The sequence below is a fragment of the Myotis daubentonii genome, chromosome 7 (assembly GCF_963259705.1).
Source record: "Myotis daubentonii chromosome 7, mMyoDau2.1, whole genome shotgun sequence".
Classification (NCBI taxonomy): Eukaryota; Metazoa; Chordata; class Mammalia; order Chiroptera; family Vespertilionidae; genus Myotis; species Myotis daubentonii.
Genome location: NC_081846.1, coordinates 73,387,590 through 73,405,260, shown reverse-complemented (window position 1 = coordinate 73,405,260; position 17,671 = coordinate 73,387,590). Strand labels below are relative to the sequence as shown.

Genomic DNA, 17,671 nt, shown 5'->3' with positions numbered 1-17,671 from the left:
ATCTTAAGCAAGCACTCTAGGTAAGACAAGGTAATGCAACGGAGCCATAGACCACACCAGGAGAAACAAGAGAATGTTCCAGAGATACAGAAAAAGCATTCACAGGGCTGCTTTGAATTCCTGTGGATGTTATGTGAAAGCTATTTTTGATCTTGAGCCCAGACTAGATTAAGAAAATGTGTGTGAACCCCAAGAAGGAATTTGTCTGTCAAGATGAACTCCCTGTAGTTAACTGGGCCTAAATTCAAAACTAGAGTTTAGCAGCCATTTGCTAACAGGAAGCACCAGATTGTACTCTCAACCTCCTGCCCTCTTCCCCGCCTGTTTTCTCTGAGTCAACCACTGCAGGGAATTCCCTTATTCCATCATCACCATACAGCCACTTACCCAATAGACCTGCCCTGACCAATAAGAACTGCACAGATTGTACCCCTCACTTGTATCTAGATCGACCAATCCAAACTCACCAGATTTAAACTCCTCCTTTGCACGCACAGACCTGATTGAAAACTTTTTCTATAAAAGGTCGCCTCTATTTTCTCTTGGCAGAACATAGTTTGAGTCGCCACTTGAATCTGCATCCCCCATGTGGCAACTGCTTTTGTTCAGATAAGTGCTTTTCATCTTTCATTACAGCCTAAATTTTTTTGGTTGACAGGAAGAACACGAATGGCACTAAAACTCCATGAGTCAAGGTTCTCCTGGGTAACTGGATGCCTTTTATGTGCCTGGTGTAATCCAGTTGTCATGAAAGAACATTCAAACCTGCAGAAAAAGCTTATAAGAGTTTAGCCAAGTCAAAAATCTGAGGACATGCCCGGAAGGAAGATCTCTGTGGACTGAGAAAATACTCTGGAGAATGGCATATTTGCAGTTCTTTTTATATATTTTGAATCAAACGAGAAAATGTAAGGCAAGTTGCATGCAATACATTGGTGGCAGGTTAAGGAGGTGGGAGAAACACAGTGGGGAAATCTCTACGATAGGATAAAAAAGTAAAATGGAGATTTATGTAGTATTTTTTTTTTTCTGTTTTAAAATGAGGAGAACCTTTGAAACTGTGAAAAAGCTCCATGTGGTAACTGGCTGCTGAGAAGACCCTTCAAAGGAGAAAATTGAACAGGATTGGCACGGACAGGGCATTTCTGACTCAGGTTTTGCTAATGTTCTTGTCTAGGAGAAAGGTGGCTATGGAAATAAAAACAGTAACAACAACAACAACAAAAAAACCACGTAAAAAAAAACATCCCAAAACCTATCCCGTATCCTGGTGGGTGCAGGATAGTTAGCATTTACAGAAATAGAGGTGGTATATTGGCAACAAGATAACAATGGAGTTTTTGTGCCTGTGAGGGTTGTTGCACATACAATTCTGAGGGTCTGGAAAAGAAGAGCACTCTTTTTCTTTTCTTTTTAAAAAATATATATTTTTATTGATTTCAGAGAGGAAGGGAAAGGGAGAGAGAGATAGAAACATCAATGATGAGAGAGAATCATTGAATGGCTGCCTCCTGAACATCCCTCACTGGGGATTGAGCCCACAACCTGGGCATGTGCCCTTGACTGGGAATCAAACCATGACCTCCTGGTGCATAGGTCGATGCTCAACCACTGAGCCACACCAGCCAAACGAAGATCACTTTTTTTTCATTTCAAAGGTATGTAATCCTATCTACATAAGGACAAAGAAGAGGGCTCAATTAAGGTAAAGATTAACTTTTTACTAAGAGTGCTATAGGCCCAACACAACCTTCCCATTGAGGAATTATTTATCATCAGGTTATCCTATGTGGTTACTTTCAGTCAGTGAACATGTCAGGCCTGCCATGTAGCCGTCCTCCATCACCCTCCCCCTTCAGCTGGTCAGATATGCTACCTAGCCTCCTTTTCATCACACCGTTACTGTCTTGAAGTATTCTGCAGCTGGAATTTAGCTTGGATTAAATTGAAATAACCTTTTCTTCTCCCCCTAAACACATTACCTAATTCAACATGTTTTATATAACTTAAATAAAAAAACATCCTACTGTATAAAAGCCAACATTGTTTTTGTGCAGGAAAAACTTGAATGTTTAAGGAGCTGAATTAAACATGTAGCTAAGAGACTAGTCTAGCTAATACATGTCAGGGAAGAAACATTTCTCTACTCTTCTAGGTTCTTCTGGCTGGTATAAGAAATACATTGACATGAGATAGGCTACCAGGAGAAAATTAAATTTAATTTTGTACACTGTCAGATCCAAATTCCTCTGCCAGGGTATTGACCTCTTTGGATGCTGGAAATTGGAAAAAGACAGGAGCAGCCATATGTAAGTGGGTCATGCTTTATTGCAAACAAAACAGCTGGTCAGTGGCACCTTATATACGCACTCAAACGAAAGAGGCCTTGTGCCTAATAGGAACATCTGTGCTACATTAGCAGAAGCAGGTTGTATAAGGGTGCGTCTGCGTAGTACCTATGGTGCTACTGCTGAGTCATTGTCCTTGCACATAAGTATGGAAAGTGGACCTTTAACATAGTAATACTGCTGTGTCATTGCCTTCACACATGCGTATGGCGAGTGGGCCTTTAACCTCTGGTGTACTCTGGTCAGGGCCCCCACATACATCTCTATATATAAAACCCGAAGCCACCATTCGATTGTTTGACCGGTCACTATGATGCGTACTGACCACCAGGGGACAGATGCTCAACCCAGAAGCTGCCCCCTGGTGGTCAGTGCACTCCCACAACGGGAGCACCACTCAGCTGACCAACTGGTGCTAGAATCCAGGCTCACCGCTGGCAAGTGCAGCTGTGGCTGTGCGAGCTTCTCCTGCCTCCCCTGCAGTGCTACCGAGTGGTGGCAGCAGGCACAGTGGGGCTGGGATGAGCGGGAGCAGCGCAGTGCCCAGCCTGGGCTCGGGCTCCTCCCCGGCCATCTGCCACTTCGCTCACTACTACATTCCTCAAGGGGTCCTGGATTGCAAGCTGAGGGACCCACCAGTGCATGAATCTGTGCACCGGGCCTCTAGTTTAATAATAATGTGATGCCCAAAGGGCAGCCAGTAACTGAAGCTTATATGACATGCTGAGCTAAGGAGAAAGGGGTAGGGCTCTAGGACTTCAAGGGGAGGAAGGCAATGCACATGGAAATGGGAAAACACATGTTTAATAAACAACTGTTTGCTATGCCCTGCAGAGACAGTGAGACAGAGAGGGCCTTGGACAAGCAGGCTTTGCTTAGTCCCCCAGCCTACCACACCCAGCTCATAGTCTTTGTGCCGAAGTTACATCTCTGTGATAGCTCCCTTCCTGGAATAGCCCTCTATCTACATTCTTTTAGGCAGTTAAGGGGTTGTAAAGAGCTCTTCACCAGGCTTTTATTTCTTGGAAGTAACCAGCCTAAAATAACTCCTATACCAAAGAGACCCATTTTGGAATGGCGCATTTTGCTCCCCTACATACAATACATTTTCAAAGGACTTTTGAACATCCAATATCAAAAACAATAATAATAAGATCATTTTTATAGTATTGGATGGAACTCTTTAAAACATATAGGACATGGGATTAAGGAGAGAGAAAAAACACAGTAGTGAATGGGAAGTATAAAAATAAGATAAAAACATGAATTTTACTGTATGGATGAAAGAAAAAAAAAGATGTTCTCTGGAAAGTAACCTCATAGGGTGATATGACCATAAATTTTTAACTGGGAAGGTCACTGTGGGTAGTCATGCCCCAGGCTTATAATGTCTTTAGTAAATGGCTTATCTTTGCCTTAGGCAAGCCCTGTCCATTGTTTCTATCCATCTAGGTTAACACACCTGTGAAATAAGTTGTAATCATCACCAAGAGAGCTAATCCCCTCCTTGCTTTCTCCCATCCTCATGTAATCTTTCTTATGCCTCTTCATAATCTCCCCTCCCCCCTTCTTAATCTCAAATACACAAAAGAAGCTGCAAACAGTTATTCTTCTGAGCATTTGAGATCTTGCTCCCTGGTATATGTCACCAGTTTGGCTCAGGTAAACTCAAAAAATTCTCTACAATTTTTTTTTTCACTTTGACAACTATTATTTTAGCAAAGAGAGTATATATATATATATATATATATATATATATATATATATATATATATAGTGAATAACAAATTGGGGGAAAAAAACTTTTACTCTTTTATATCTTGTCAAATTATTTCATCTCTTTTGTAGCACAGGTAATATAGACTGGCCAGCATTTTAAAATAAATGTCTCTAGAAAAAATGTTGCCTAAAAAATAGACAAAGTCAAATGGATATTTCTAAAACCCTGATCTTTTACACTTATCATTGCTCTTCAAAATAAATCTTCACCTGTAATAAACCTGTTATGTATGAGGAATATCCAACTAGTTAAATGATTGAGTATTTTACTCAAATGTTTAATATGTAGTCAAAACCAAACTGATTATTAATACCTAGGATATAATAATGTTTGTGTGGAGTCTATAGAAACATCACAAAGGAACAGACCATTAACCCCCCAATTGTTTATTTCAAAAAATAAATAGTATGATTATTAAAGTGAATATAAGGAATGCAATACTTGGAACAGGTCCTGTATGTCTTTATTTTTTAATCTATGAAGAGCTCATTGGTTCTATTTTCAAGTCTGAAACATCTTAAATTATTAAGTGAGTCATGTACATTGAGGAATTACCTTCTCATGAATTACTGAAACACTTGATTGCATTAGTAACAGATTAATTTCACTGTCATATTTCAAGCTCAACCTTAACTAAATCTATGGCACAGAGATAGACCTGCTGCAATTCCAGATTTATTGATAGAGATTTAAGAGGTCTCTGCTGTATTCAAATTACTTTACATCCATTTAGCACGTTTGCTCTAATTAAAAAGTAAGACTTCACTTTCTTATAAGACTTCCTGTGTGTACACTGGGGCCATTTAGCTCAACAGAGAAAGATCAAGTGACAGACCAAATGAAAATGTTAAAGTATAAATTAAATGCATAAAGTTGCTATCTCTGAATTTAAAAATGCCATCAGATAAGAGCTGAAATTTTAGTGAATGGATCCTGATTTTCTGTATATTCATTCTCTAAGCTGATTATATCCCTTGGATATAGGAAATGTCTAAGTCACATTAAGAGCCAAATGGGTTTTCAATTAGTTCTAATTCAAGGGAAACACTCTATTGTCAGGGTGTTCAACTTATCTGAAGAGTCCATTGAGAATGAAGAATGTTAGTCCACTGCTTTATTTAGAATTTATTTACTTCTCAAGTTAAACCTAAAGATTTCCCACAATAAGAAAAGACAAACTCTTTACTTTATCTTTGAAAACACAAATGATGGACTTGGATTTTTCCCCTAATCATTTAGATTTAACCCAATTACCTAAGTAGTAGCTTTCACTTTTATGGTTCTACCAAATTAGTTCTGATCTACATCAAAAGCCAAGCAACTCACAATTTTCTAAGAAGCTAGTCTGAAGGTACTTCTGTTGCCATGCTGAGAGCTAAGGAAGATTAATCACATTTAACTTCCTCTTAAAACTTCAGCCTCGTAGAGTGTTCAAACATAACTCATTGCCTTTATTCTGTTCCACAGACACCGATTTCATTTACTGTAGCCTCCTCTTCTCCAAGGGGGATGTGTTCCAAGAAACCACCGATACCACCAAACCCTATATATACAATGTTTTTTCCTACACATACCTAGAATAAATTTTAATTTATTAATTAGGCACAATAAGAGATAACAATAACTAAAAATGGAGCAATTATAACAATGTACTATAATAAAAGTTATGTTAATGTGGCATTAAGTAAAATAAGGGTTACTTGAATATAAGCACTGCAATACCATGACAGTCAATCTAATGAACTGCACACGAATACTAGTGACAAACAGGTGGGGAGTGTATAGAGTATGAAGATGCTTCTCAGAGGGATAATTCATTTACTGGGCCAGGAAAAATGAGATTTCATCATGCCACTCACAATTGCATGCAAATTAAAACTTGTGAATTGCTTATTTCTGGAATTTTTCATTTAATATCTTTGAATCACAGTTAACCACAGGTAACTGAAATCAAGGAAAGTGAAACTCGAATAAGGGGGGGGCCTATTTATTCATTCATTCTCTCTCTCACTGATGCTCCATGATGTGTCTTGTACATTGTGATGGGCACTGCAGTCATTGTTATACTTAAAAGGGAACACATCCTTTAGGGAACACTTGGACAAGCTTACTTCATCATGTTGCAGATGTATCATTGGTTCTAGTTGTACATCATAATCCAAAGAAAGGTGTCAAGAATTTTAGATATTAAATACTAGAGGCCCAGTGCATGACATTCGTGCACTGGGTGTGGGGGGAGGGGGTCCCTCAGCCCGGCCTTTGCCCTCTTGCAGTCCAGGACCCCTGAGGGGTCCTTAGTGCTGCCACAGAGGTGAGAGAGGCTCTCACCATCGCTGCTGCCCTCACCAGCTGCCAGCCATGAGCCCACTTCTGGCTGAGCAGCGCTCCCCCTGTGGGAGTGCACTGAGCACCAGGGGGCAGCTCTTTGTGTTGAGCATCTTCCCCCAGTGGTCAATGCGTGTCATAGTGACCCATCATTCTGCCTTTGGTTGATTTGCATATTAGGATTTTATGATATAGGATAGTGATTGTGCAAATAGCCTAAGAAACAAAAACCCCAAACCTACAATTTCCAGGTAGATAAAGTCAGTAGAAGGGTCAATAGGTATTTTGATGGGCTTGAAGGTATGACCTGCCAGGCAGAATCCCTACCTACTGTTGCCAAATCTGATTTTTAAAAGAGAGGCTGCAATTTTGATTTCTTATATGACTCTCATAGTTTCATTTAGTAATCACTCAAATTAAACAAACAAAAGATGTGGTGGCCAAACATTATTTGGCTTCCAGATTTGAACCAATATCCATTACTTATCAAAGTCACAAATCAACAAAATTACTGAGATCCTAGGTTGTTGTTGTTGTTTTTCTCTAAACAGTAACAGTTTGCTGAGTGCTTTGAGCAGAAGATATGTTTCTACGTATGTCAACAAATTTATTATGTGTTAATAAATGAATAATTTTGCACTTAACATTTTAAAAAGTTGCTATTTATACTTAATAGTATGTTTTGGAGAGCATTTTATATAAGAGCATGAAGAAATTTGTTTGGTACATTAACTATTGCATTATATTCCTTCATATGGATTTGCCAATTTTAAAAAATGGATATTTAGATCATTTTCCAATCTCATTACTAAACATAATGCTGCAATAAAATATCTCTATATGCACTTCTTTGTACAGCTATGTGTGTACCTCTAGGATATATACCTACATGTGGAACTGATGATTATACTTCTCTACATTTTAATAAACAATAACAAATTGTCTCCCCAAATCCCAAACCAATTTCAATCTCACTAAGCGTGTGTGAGAGTATCTATTCTCTACCTACAATATCTTAGCAAGCTTTCTTATTATTTTGCTCATCTGATGGGTGAACATATTATATTTCATATTTTTTTCAATACTACTACACAGTTTGAGCATTGCATATGTGTATTAATGTGTTGTTTATTTTTATGTGTATTATAAATCTCTGTTTCTCATCTATTAATTTTTTTCTCATTTTCTTACTGAGAATGTATTATGCCTATTGGATATTAATCCTCCTTCTGCCACATATACTTCAAATATTTTATCTCAATATGTTATTTTGTCCTTTGAAATTAGCTGCCAAATCTACCATAAATTTTGACGATGGCATCTGTTTTTACGTTAAACTCTGGAAGACCTTATCACAAGATTCGTATATTTTGTTTTAATGTTTAAATACCTTTATCATAATTGCATTTGGGATTTATTTCCATACATTGTGTGAGATAAAATTCAAAATTTAATTTCCACCTACAAAGGGATTTCCAGTAGTCTCAACATCATCTATTAAATACATCCTTTCTTCATTAGGTTAAAGTGCCTCATTTATCATGTGATTCATCACTACATATTCTCTGGTATGTTTTTTAATGTGTTGTGTTGCATTTAACTATCAGCCCCCATGATAGCACTAAACTGTCTGAATTACAATAGCTTTACAATGCATTTTAATAGCTCATAAGGTGAGCATCAATTTTGCCTCAGGAGTGTCATGTTTTCCCTGGGTCTGCATAGCTTTACCAAACCACTCCCCTTCCTTACTGAAGCCAGGCTGTCACTGCACTGATGTTTTCCTTATCTTACATGAGATGGTTAAGTGCAAATACTCTCCTCTCAACAGTGCCTCTGCTCCTGCTGCTACTGCTGTTTACATGGTATTGGATGTCTACTTTGTGTCAGCTAACTTTCTAGGCATTTTAAATATATTTTCTTATTAAGGCTGCACAGATCGTGATGGAAGGAGACTTGACTTGGGGTGATGAACACACACCATATAGTATACAGATGATGTGTTGTGGAATTGTGCGCCTGAAACCTTATAATTTTAACAGTGTCACCCCAATCAATTCAATAAAAAGGAGGGGAAAGGTGCAGAAAAACCTTTTCAAAGTATTGTAGTAGCTGTCAAGGGCTCAAAGCATATTCCCTCTGGTTCTCTTACCATTTTCTTACACAGTGGCTTCCCTGCGATTTACTACGCACGGCGAGTGCCTGTGTTGCTTTGTGATAGAGCTTCCCTCGTGCTGCCAGACTGCTTTGCCTGTGCATATGAAGAGGTGAGTTCCTGGGACATTCCCCCAAGGTAGCCTTCCCCATGACTGACAGTGCAGAATGTAAATTCTCCACTTGTCTGGTCCCCTGGTTGAGTCAACACAGATGTGAAACCTCCATTTTCATCAGAGTCCCCTGTGGGACTGAATTGATAGCTCATTTGTGTCTATTTCCATTCCTTTCCTGAGAATACTTTCTTTTTTTTTTTTTTTTTTTTTTTTTTTTTTTTTTATTTTTTTTTTTTTATTGCTTAAAGTATTACAAAGGGTATTACATATGTATCCATTTTATCCCCCCGCCCTAGACAGTCCCCTAGCCTCCCCTATCACCCAGTGTCTTCTGTCCATTGGTTATGCTTATATGCATGCATACAAGTCCTTTAGTTGATCTCTTACCCCACTACCTCCTGCCCCCCAACCCTCCCCGGCCTTCCCGCTGCAGTTTGACAATCTGTTTGAGGCAGCTCTGCCTCTGTATCTATTATTGTTCAAAAGTTTATAATGGTCTCTATTGTCCATGAATGAGTGAGATCATGTGGTATTTTTCCTTTATTGACTGGCTTATTTCACTTAGCATAATGCTCTCCAGTTCCATCCATGACGTTGCAAATGGTAAGAGTTCCTTCCTTTTTACAGCAGCATAGTATTCCATCGTGTAGATGTACCACAGTTTTCTAATCCATTCATCTACTGATGGGCACTTAGGCTGTTTCCAGATCTTAGCTATGGTGAATTGTGCTGCTATGAACATAGGGGTGCATATATCCTTTCTGATTGGTGTTTCTGGTTTCTTGGGATATATTCCTAGAAGTGGGATCACAGGGTCAAATGGGAGTTCCATTTTCAGTTTTTTAAGGAAACTCCATACTGTCTTCCATAGTGGCTGGACCAGTCTGCATTCCCACCAGCAGTGCACAAGTGTTCCTTTTTCTCCACAACCTCTCCAGCACTTGTCGTTTGTTGATTTGTTGATGATAGCCAGTCTGACAGGTGTGAGATGGTACCTCATTGCTGTTTTGATTTGCATCTCTCGGATGATTAGTGACTTTGAGCATGTTTTCATATGTCTCTTGGCTTTCTGAATGTCCTCTTTTGAAAGGTGTCTATTTAGGTCCTTTGCCCATTTTTTGATTGGATTGTTTATCTTCCTTTTGTTAAGTTGTATGAGTTCCCTATAAATTTTGGAGATTAGGCCCTTATCAGATATGTCATTGGCAAATATGTTTTCCCACACAGTGGGTTTTCTCGTTGTTTTGTTGATGGTTTCTTTTGCTGTGCAGAAGCTTTTTATTTTGATGTAGTCCCATTTGTTCATTTTTTCTTTAGTTTCAAGTGCCCTAGGAGCTGTATCAGTGAAGAAATTGCTTCGGCATATGTCTGAAATTTTCTTGCCTTTGGATTCTTCTAGAATTTTTATGGTATCCTGTCGTACATTTAAGTCCTTTATCCATTTTGAGTTTATTTTTGTATATGGTGTAAGTTGGTGGTCTAGTTTCATTTTCTTGCATATATCTGACCAATTTTCCCAACACCATTTATTGAAGAGACTATCTTGGCTCCATTGTATGTTCTTGCCTCCTTTGTCAAATATTAATTGAGCATATTGGTTCGGGCCGATTTCTGGGCTCTCTATTCTATTCCATTGATCTATATGCCTATTCTTGTGCCAGTACCAGGCAGTTTTGAGAACAGTGGCTTTGTAATACATCTTGATATCTGGTATTGAGATCCCACCTACTTTGTTCTTTTTCAGGATTGCTGCAGCTATTCGGGGTCTTCTTTTATTCCAGATGAATTTTTGGAAAGTTCGTTCTAGATCTCTGAAGTATGCTGTTGGTATTTTAATGGGAAGTGCGTTGAATTTATAGATTGCTTTGGGTAGTATGGACATTTTAATGATGTTGATTCTACCAATCCATGAACACGGTATGTTCTTCCATCTGTTTATGTCTTCCTCTATGTCTTTTTTCAACGTCCTGTAGTTTTCTGAGTAGAGGTCTTTTACCTCTTTAGTTAAGTTTATTCCTAGGTAGCTTAATTTTTTTGGTGCAATGGTAAATGGGATTGTTTTTATAATCTCTCTTTCTGAAAGTTCACTATTGGTGTATAGAAATGCCTCAGATTTCTTGGGGTTAATTTTGTATCCTGCTACATTGCCAAATTCATGTATTAAGTCTAGTAGCTTTTTGATGGAATCTCTAGGGTTTTGTATGTATAATATCATGTCGTCTGCAAATAAGGACAGTTTTACTTCCTCTTTTCCAATTTGGATGCCTTTTATTTCTTCTTCTTGCCGAATTGCAATGGCTAACACTTCCAGTACTATGTTGAACAGGAGTGGTGAGAGGGGGCATCCCTGTCTTGTTCCTGTTCTTAGGGGAAATGGTGTTAGTTTTTGTCCGTTGAGTATGATGTTGGCTGTGGGCCTGTCATATATGGCTTTTATTATGTTGAGGTATGATCCTTCTACTCCCACCTTGCTGAGAGTTTTTATCAAAAATGGGTGTTGAATTTTGTCAAATGCTTTTTCTGCATCAATTGATATGACCATGTGGTTTTTTTCTTTCAATTTGTTTATGTGATGTATCACGTTTATTGATTTGCGGATATTGTACCATCCTTGCATCCCTGGGATAAATCCTACTTGGTCATGGTGTATGATCTTTCTGATGTACTGCTGGATCCGATTTGCTAAGATTTTGTTGAGGATTTTGGCATCTATGTTCATGAGGGATATTGGCCTGTAATTCTCTTTCATTGTGTTGTCTTTACCTGGTTTTGGTATTAGGGTGATGCTGGCTTCATAGAATGAGCTTGGAAGTGTTCCTTCCTCTTGAATTTTTTGTAGTAGTCTGAGGAGGATAGGTTTTAGTTCTTCCTTGAATGTTTGGTAAAACTCCCCTGTGAAGCCATCTGGTCCTGGGCTTTTGTTTGATGGAAGCTTTTTGATGACTGCTTCAATTTCTTCCATAGTTATTGGCCTGTTGAGATTTTTAGATTCTTCCTGATTGAGTTTTGGAATGTTGTATTTTTCTAGGAATTTGTCCATTTCCTCCAGGTTGTCTAGTTTGTTGGAGTAAAGCTGTCCATAGTATTTTTTAACAATCATTTGTATTTCTGTGGGGTCTGTTGTTATTTCGCCTCTATCGTTTCTGATTTTATTTATTTGGGTCCTCTCTCTCTGCTTCTTGGTGAGTCTGGCTAGAGGTTTATCAATCTTGTTTATCCTTTCAAAGAACCAGCTCTTGGTTTCATTGATTTTCTGTATTGTTTTTTTGGTCTCTATGTCATTTATTTCTGCTCTAATCTTTATTATCTCCTTCCTTCTGCTCACTCTGGGGTTTTCTTGTTGCTCTCTTTCTAATTCTTTGAGTTGTAGAGTTAGATGATTTACTAGCATTTTTTCTTGTTTTTTGAGATAGGCCTGTAGAGCTATAAACTTCCCTCTCAGGACTGCTTTCAATGTGTCCCATAGGTTTTGGATTGTTGTGTTTTCATTGTCATTAGTTTCCAGGATGTTTTTAATTTCTTCTTTGATCTCATTGGTAACCCAATCAATATTTAATAGCATGCTATTCAGCTTCCAGGTGTTTGAGTATTTTGGGTTGTTTTTATTGTAGTTTATTTCTAATATTATGCCATCGTGGTCTGCGAAGACGCTTTTTATGATTTCAATCTTCTTGAATTTGGGGATACTTTGCTTGTGACCCAGTATGTGGTCTATTTTTGAATATGTCCCATGAGCACCTGAGAAGAACGTATATTCTCTGGCTTTGGGGTGAAGTGTTCTGAAGATGTCTATTAAGTCCATCTGATCTAGTGAGTCATTTAGGATTGCTGTATCTTTGCTGATTGTTTGTCTATAGGACTTATCCAGTGCTGTCAATGGTGTATTAAAGTCCCCTACTATGATTGTATTGTTGTCGATCTCTCCTTTGATATTTTCCAGGAGTTTTTTTATGAATTTGGGTGCTCCTACATTGGGTGCATATATGTTTACCAGGGTTATATCTTCTTGTTGTATTGATCCCTTTAGTATTATGAAGTGGCCTTCCTTATCTCTTCTTAAGGCCTTCACTTTGAGGTCTATTTTGTCCGATATAAGTATTGCTACCCCAGCTTTCTTTTCCTTTCCATTTGCCTGAAAGATATTTTTCCATCCTTTCACTTTCAGTCTCTGTGAGTCCCTTCTAATGAGGTGGGTTTCTTGTAGACAGCAGATGTATGGGTCATGTTTTTTTATCCATTCAGCCACTCGATGTCTTTTGGTTGGAGCATTTAGTCCATTTACGTTTAAAGTTATTATTGAAAGGTACTTGTTTGTAGCCATTTCTTTTTGTGTGTGGCTGTTTTCTTTCTGAGCTTTTTATTTCTTATTTTTATATCAGTCCCTTTAGCATTCCTTGCAATGCTGGCTTGGTGGTGACAAACTCCCTTAGCCTTTTTTTGTCTGTGAAGCTTCTTATTTCCCCTTCAAGTTTGAATGATAGCCTTGCTGGATAGAGTATTCTTGGATTCAGTCCTTTGCTTTGCATCACTTTGTAAATTTCAGTCCATTCTTTTCTTGCCTGATGTGTTTCTGTTGAGAAGTCATTTGACAATCTAATGGGAGATCCCTTGTATGTAACTTTCCGTCTCTCTCTTGCAGCCTGTAAGATTCTCTCTTTGTCCTGAACATTTGCCATGGTGATTATGATGTGTCTTGGTGTGGGTCTTTTCGGGTTCACCTTGTTTGGGACTCTCTGGGCTTGTGTGACTTTTTTCTTCCCCACCTCAGGAAAGTTTTCTGATATTATTTCTTCGAGTAGGTTTTCTAATCCTTGTTCATCCTTCTGTTGTTCTGGTACTCCTATTATTCGTATGTTGTTTCGTTTCATGTTGTCCCAAAGCTCCCTTAGGCTCTCCTCCTGTCTTTTAATTTTTTTCTCCAATTGCAGTACATTTTGGGTGTGTTTTGCTTCCTTGTCTTCTAATTCACTTATTCGGTCCTCCGCTTCTCCTAGTCTACTGTTGATACTTTCAATGGAGTTTTTCATTGCAGCTATATCACTCTTCATTTCCTCTTGGGTCTTACTTAGGTTGTTGATTTTTTCATCTGTTTCTTCTAGCTTCTTCCATATGTTATCTATTTTTTCATCTGTTTCTTCTAGCTTCTTCCATATGTTATCGATTTTTTCATCTGTTTCTTCTTGCTTCTTGAAGAGGTTGTCGATTTTTTCCTCCATCCGGTTTATGCACTCTAGGATCCTTATTCTGAATTCTTTATCTGTCATGTTGCATGCCTCTGTATTACTTAGCTGCTTTTCTGGAGAGTCCTCCTTCTCTTTCCTTTGGGGGTTTCTTTGTCTACCCATGTTTGATCTCAATGACATATCTAGACGTTGAGTTGTTCAGTGGTTGCTCCCTTGGTGGCAGTGACTCCTTGGTCTGTGGTTGCTCTTCGGGCGGTTGCGGTAGCAGCTGCTCTTCAGTTGTCAGCAGCTCCTCTGGTGGGTGCTGTTCACAGCTGTGGTGGCTCTTCTGGCTGGTGGGGCGAGGTTTCACGTACAGCTGCTGTTCCTCAGCAGAGGATGTGGTGCTCAGGAGGTTGCTGTTGCTTGGATCTGCTGCGTTGATTTAAAGGCACAAAATACAACACAACAAGGCACCACGTACCAGGCACTATACACAAATATATTTACGATATTAATAACCCCAAGTAAAGGTGACCACCTGAATTAAGAGAATTAGGGGATAAGGAAGAAGGAAGAGAAAAAGATAAAAGAGAGAAAGGAAAAGAAAAGTAGGGACCAAAAAAAGGGAGTGCAAAAATGAAATTGGGAAAAAGGAAGGGGGAAAATAAAAGCGAGAAAAGAAAAGAAAAAAAAAAGAGCGAAAAGAGAGAATGAAGTGGAAGAGGGGAAGAGACTTTTTATATGAGGAGAATACTCCTATAGAACAGCCATTAATCCCAACAAATTCCAGCAACAGCTCCCTGGATATGAATGCAAACTAGAAACAACCAATAATATAACGATGAAAATAGAATGGTGAACACTAATCCCAAAATAAAATAAAGAAAAAATAAAATGGCACTTTAAAAAATGGTAAAATGGTAGCAGTAATAATACTGGTTAAAAATAAGAAGGTAGTAATTAAAAGGGTAAAATCAGGTGATGGAAAAAGAAGAAAAAAAAAAACAGAAAAAAAAATAAAAAAAAAATTGGTTTCTTAGTTAAAAAGTGAAAAAAGAAAAAAAAATTGCAGTAGTGAATGTCCTTCGTTTCTTCTATTCTTCAGTGTGGCTCGCCTTAGACCTTCCAGGTATTCAGGAGAGTGTTGAGATTCCCTGCGATATACTGTTCCTCTGTGTTGTAAACCACAGTCCTTATTTTAAAGCATGCCGCATTTATTTCCCAGACTGCCTTATTTTGTGTTTAGCAAAGAGTCAGTTTGTGGGTCAGCCTCTGGGTGGCAGTGTTCTGGGGTTGGCCTCTGAGGCTATAGGGCCTCTCTGTCCAGTGGAAGTTCACTGCCCAGAGCTGACTGCGTAGTAGTTAGTTACCGGCGCTATGTTGTTGCTGGGATTGAAAATCCCCCTAAAGGCCAGACCCTGTTAACTCCCAGGGACTGATCAGGTTATCTTAATCCTTGATCTCGTTCAGGGTGGAATCTGGGTGTGGCTGTGCTCCTTGCCTGGGGGTTGGGGGGAGGAGACTCACTCTCAGGAGCGGGTGGCTGCCCCAGTCCTGGCCTCAGGGGTGTCTCAGCACTCAATTCACTACCACCTCTCCCGGCTCCCCCTCTTTCCCCAGTCTCTCCCCAGATTCCACTCCTCAGCACACTCTCCCTCTCTTCAGCACAGGTGAGTGTCTGTATCCGAAATGTCCCATGAACAGGATTCAGTGTAAACAAACAAACAAATGCCGGCCGCGGAAACGGGGAAGGCTTGGTTTCTGTAAGCTTCTTCTCTTACTGGGACTGCATGGTCAGGTCAGCTCTTCAGGCTGCCCCCTTTAGGCTCAGTCCTCCGTGATCACAGAACCCAGCTCTCAATTTCCCTGGCGGCGCCAGGAATCCCGCAGTTCTCCTTTCCCCCGTCAGGGGCTGTGCCTGTCCCAAAGGACGCGGCTGTCTGCCACGCGGTCTCCCTCCGACTCTCTGGGCTCAGAGGTCAGGCAAACTTTCCTGCCCAAATCCCTGGGTTTTTTTTTACCTTTCCAGGGGAGTTCTGCTCTTCCGGGCTGCAAACCCTCTCACCAGCTGAGCAATTTCGCCAATTCGGTGTGAGTGTTACTAGCTTCAGCTTCCATTTGCTCCGGGACACGACCTGGGACACGTCTGCCTATATCGCCGCCATCTTGGTTCCTCCAGACACATTCTAATTCGAATACTTTCTAATACATCATTTTTTGCACAAAAGCTCACCTCAGGATCTGCAACCAGAAAATCCATGCTAAGACCGCTAGTTACAATGTAAAGTCCTTTTTACAAAAGAAAAAAAAACTGAGATTAATGCAATGTCACACAGATAAGATATTTGGATTCAATTTATTTTTTTCTATTTATTTATTTTTTTCTTTTAGAGAGAGAGAGAGAGAGAAGAAGAAGAAGAAGAAGAAGAAGAAGAAGAAGAAGAAGAAGAAGAAGAAGAAGAAGAAGGAGAAGGAGAAGAAGAAGGAGTGATTGGTTGCCCCCACACATACTCCAACTGGGGATGGAACCTGCAAGCTGAATATGTGCCCTGACCAGGAATTGAAGCAGCAACCTTTGGTTGTATGGGCCGATGCTCCAAACTACTGAGCCAAACGAACCTGTGCAATTTACTTTTGTCTCTAAAACTCTTCACAAGTTCCACTTCTCTTATGCCATTCCAGTCAACCCACAGCAACGCCTGTGGTTACAGCCCCTCATGGATACACTCGCTAGTCAACAAGCACTAGGGAATGATAGGGAGGAAGATACTGGAAGTCCTATTTTAACCAGTTCGAGTGAGGACCATGTTTCCCTGGACCCACTTTCCCTTGGGCTTCTAGGTTACAGTTGGCCAACAGATGAATTTGGGTAAGATTTGGAAGGTGGAAGTAAAGCAGCAATCCTTCTTCTTCTTCTTCTTCTTCTTCTTCTTCTTCTTCTTCTTCTTCTTCTTCTTCTTCTTCTTCTCCTCCTCCTCCTCCTCCTCCTCCTCCTCCTCCTCCTCCTCCTCCTCCTCCTCCTCCTCCTCCTCCTCCTCCTCCTTCTTCTTCTTCTTCTTCTTCTTCTTCTTCTTCTTCTTCTTCTTCTTCTTCTTCTTCAGCTTTTATTGCTCAAAAAAGCATTTGAAAATTTTATTTGGCTTTCTGTGTGCTTGTGCCTTCAATACTTTCACAACAATTTTCTGCTCCTCAATAAGGAAAACACGCTTGATCCTGGCACAGACACATTTCGCACAGATGGGCCCACCATAGGCCCTGCTGACATGTTTTCATCTTAGACAACCTCACTAGAAACTTAGGTCTCAGCATGAACTCCATGAAGTTGGCCTGGGCACACGTCACATGCAGATTTTGGTGCTTTCCCGACCTTCTTGGGAACAATTCTATCACCAGGGGTTCAGGACAGCCTAGTTTTGTTAGGGGCTGTGTTGTAGGACAGCCTCTGACGGTATGTTAAACGCTGGACCATGGTGAATGCTGAATTGGCCGTCTACGGAAGAGGAAAAGGAGTCATTATTCTTGTAGGGTCTTTGTGGTCAGATGCAATGCAGAGGCACCCAGTGGGACCTTTCCTATCTGTGTCTCTTTCTCCTGCTGGCCAACAGTGACCCCAGGCTCATATTAGATGCTTGGCGGAGGAGCCTCAGCGGCAGACCTTATAGAAGCAACAAGTTCAAAGACATCAGCAGGAGGTCAGCTTTTGTCAGTCCCCTTCAGCTGCTGGTAGACATGACTCCTTAGATTTTCTGGAAGTTGATTTATTCACCTGCACTGGTTCCCAGG

At 39.9% G+C, this 17,671-nt stretch overlaps 1 pseudogene; it reads right to left on the bottom strand.

The window, feature by feature from the left end:
* Positions 1-16,992: 16,992 nt before the first annotated feature.
* Positions 16,993-17,357, bottom strand: LOC132238776 (large ribosomal subunit protein eL34-like; annotated as a pseudogene).
* Positions 17,358-17,671: the final 314 nt, after the last annotated feature.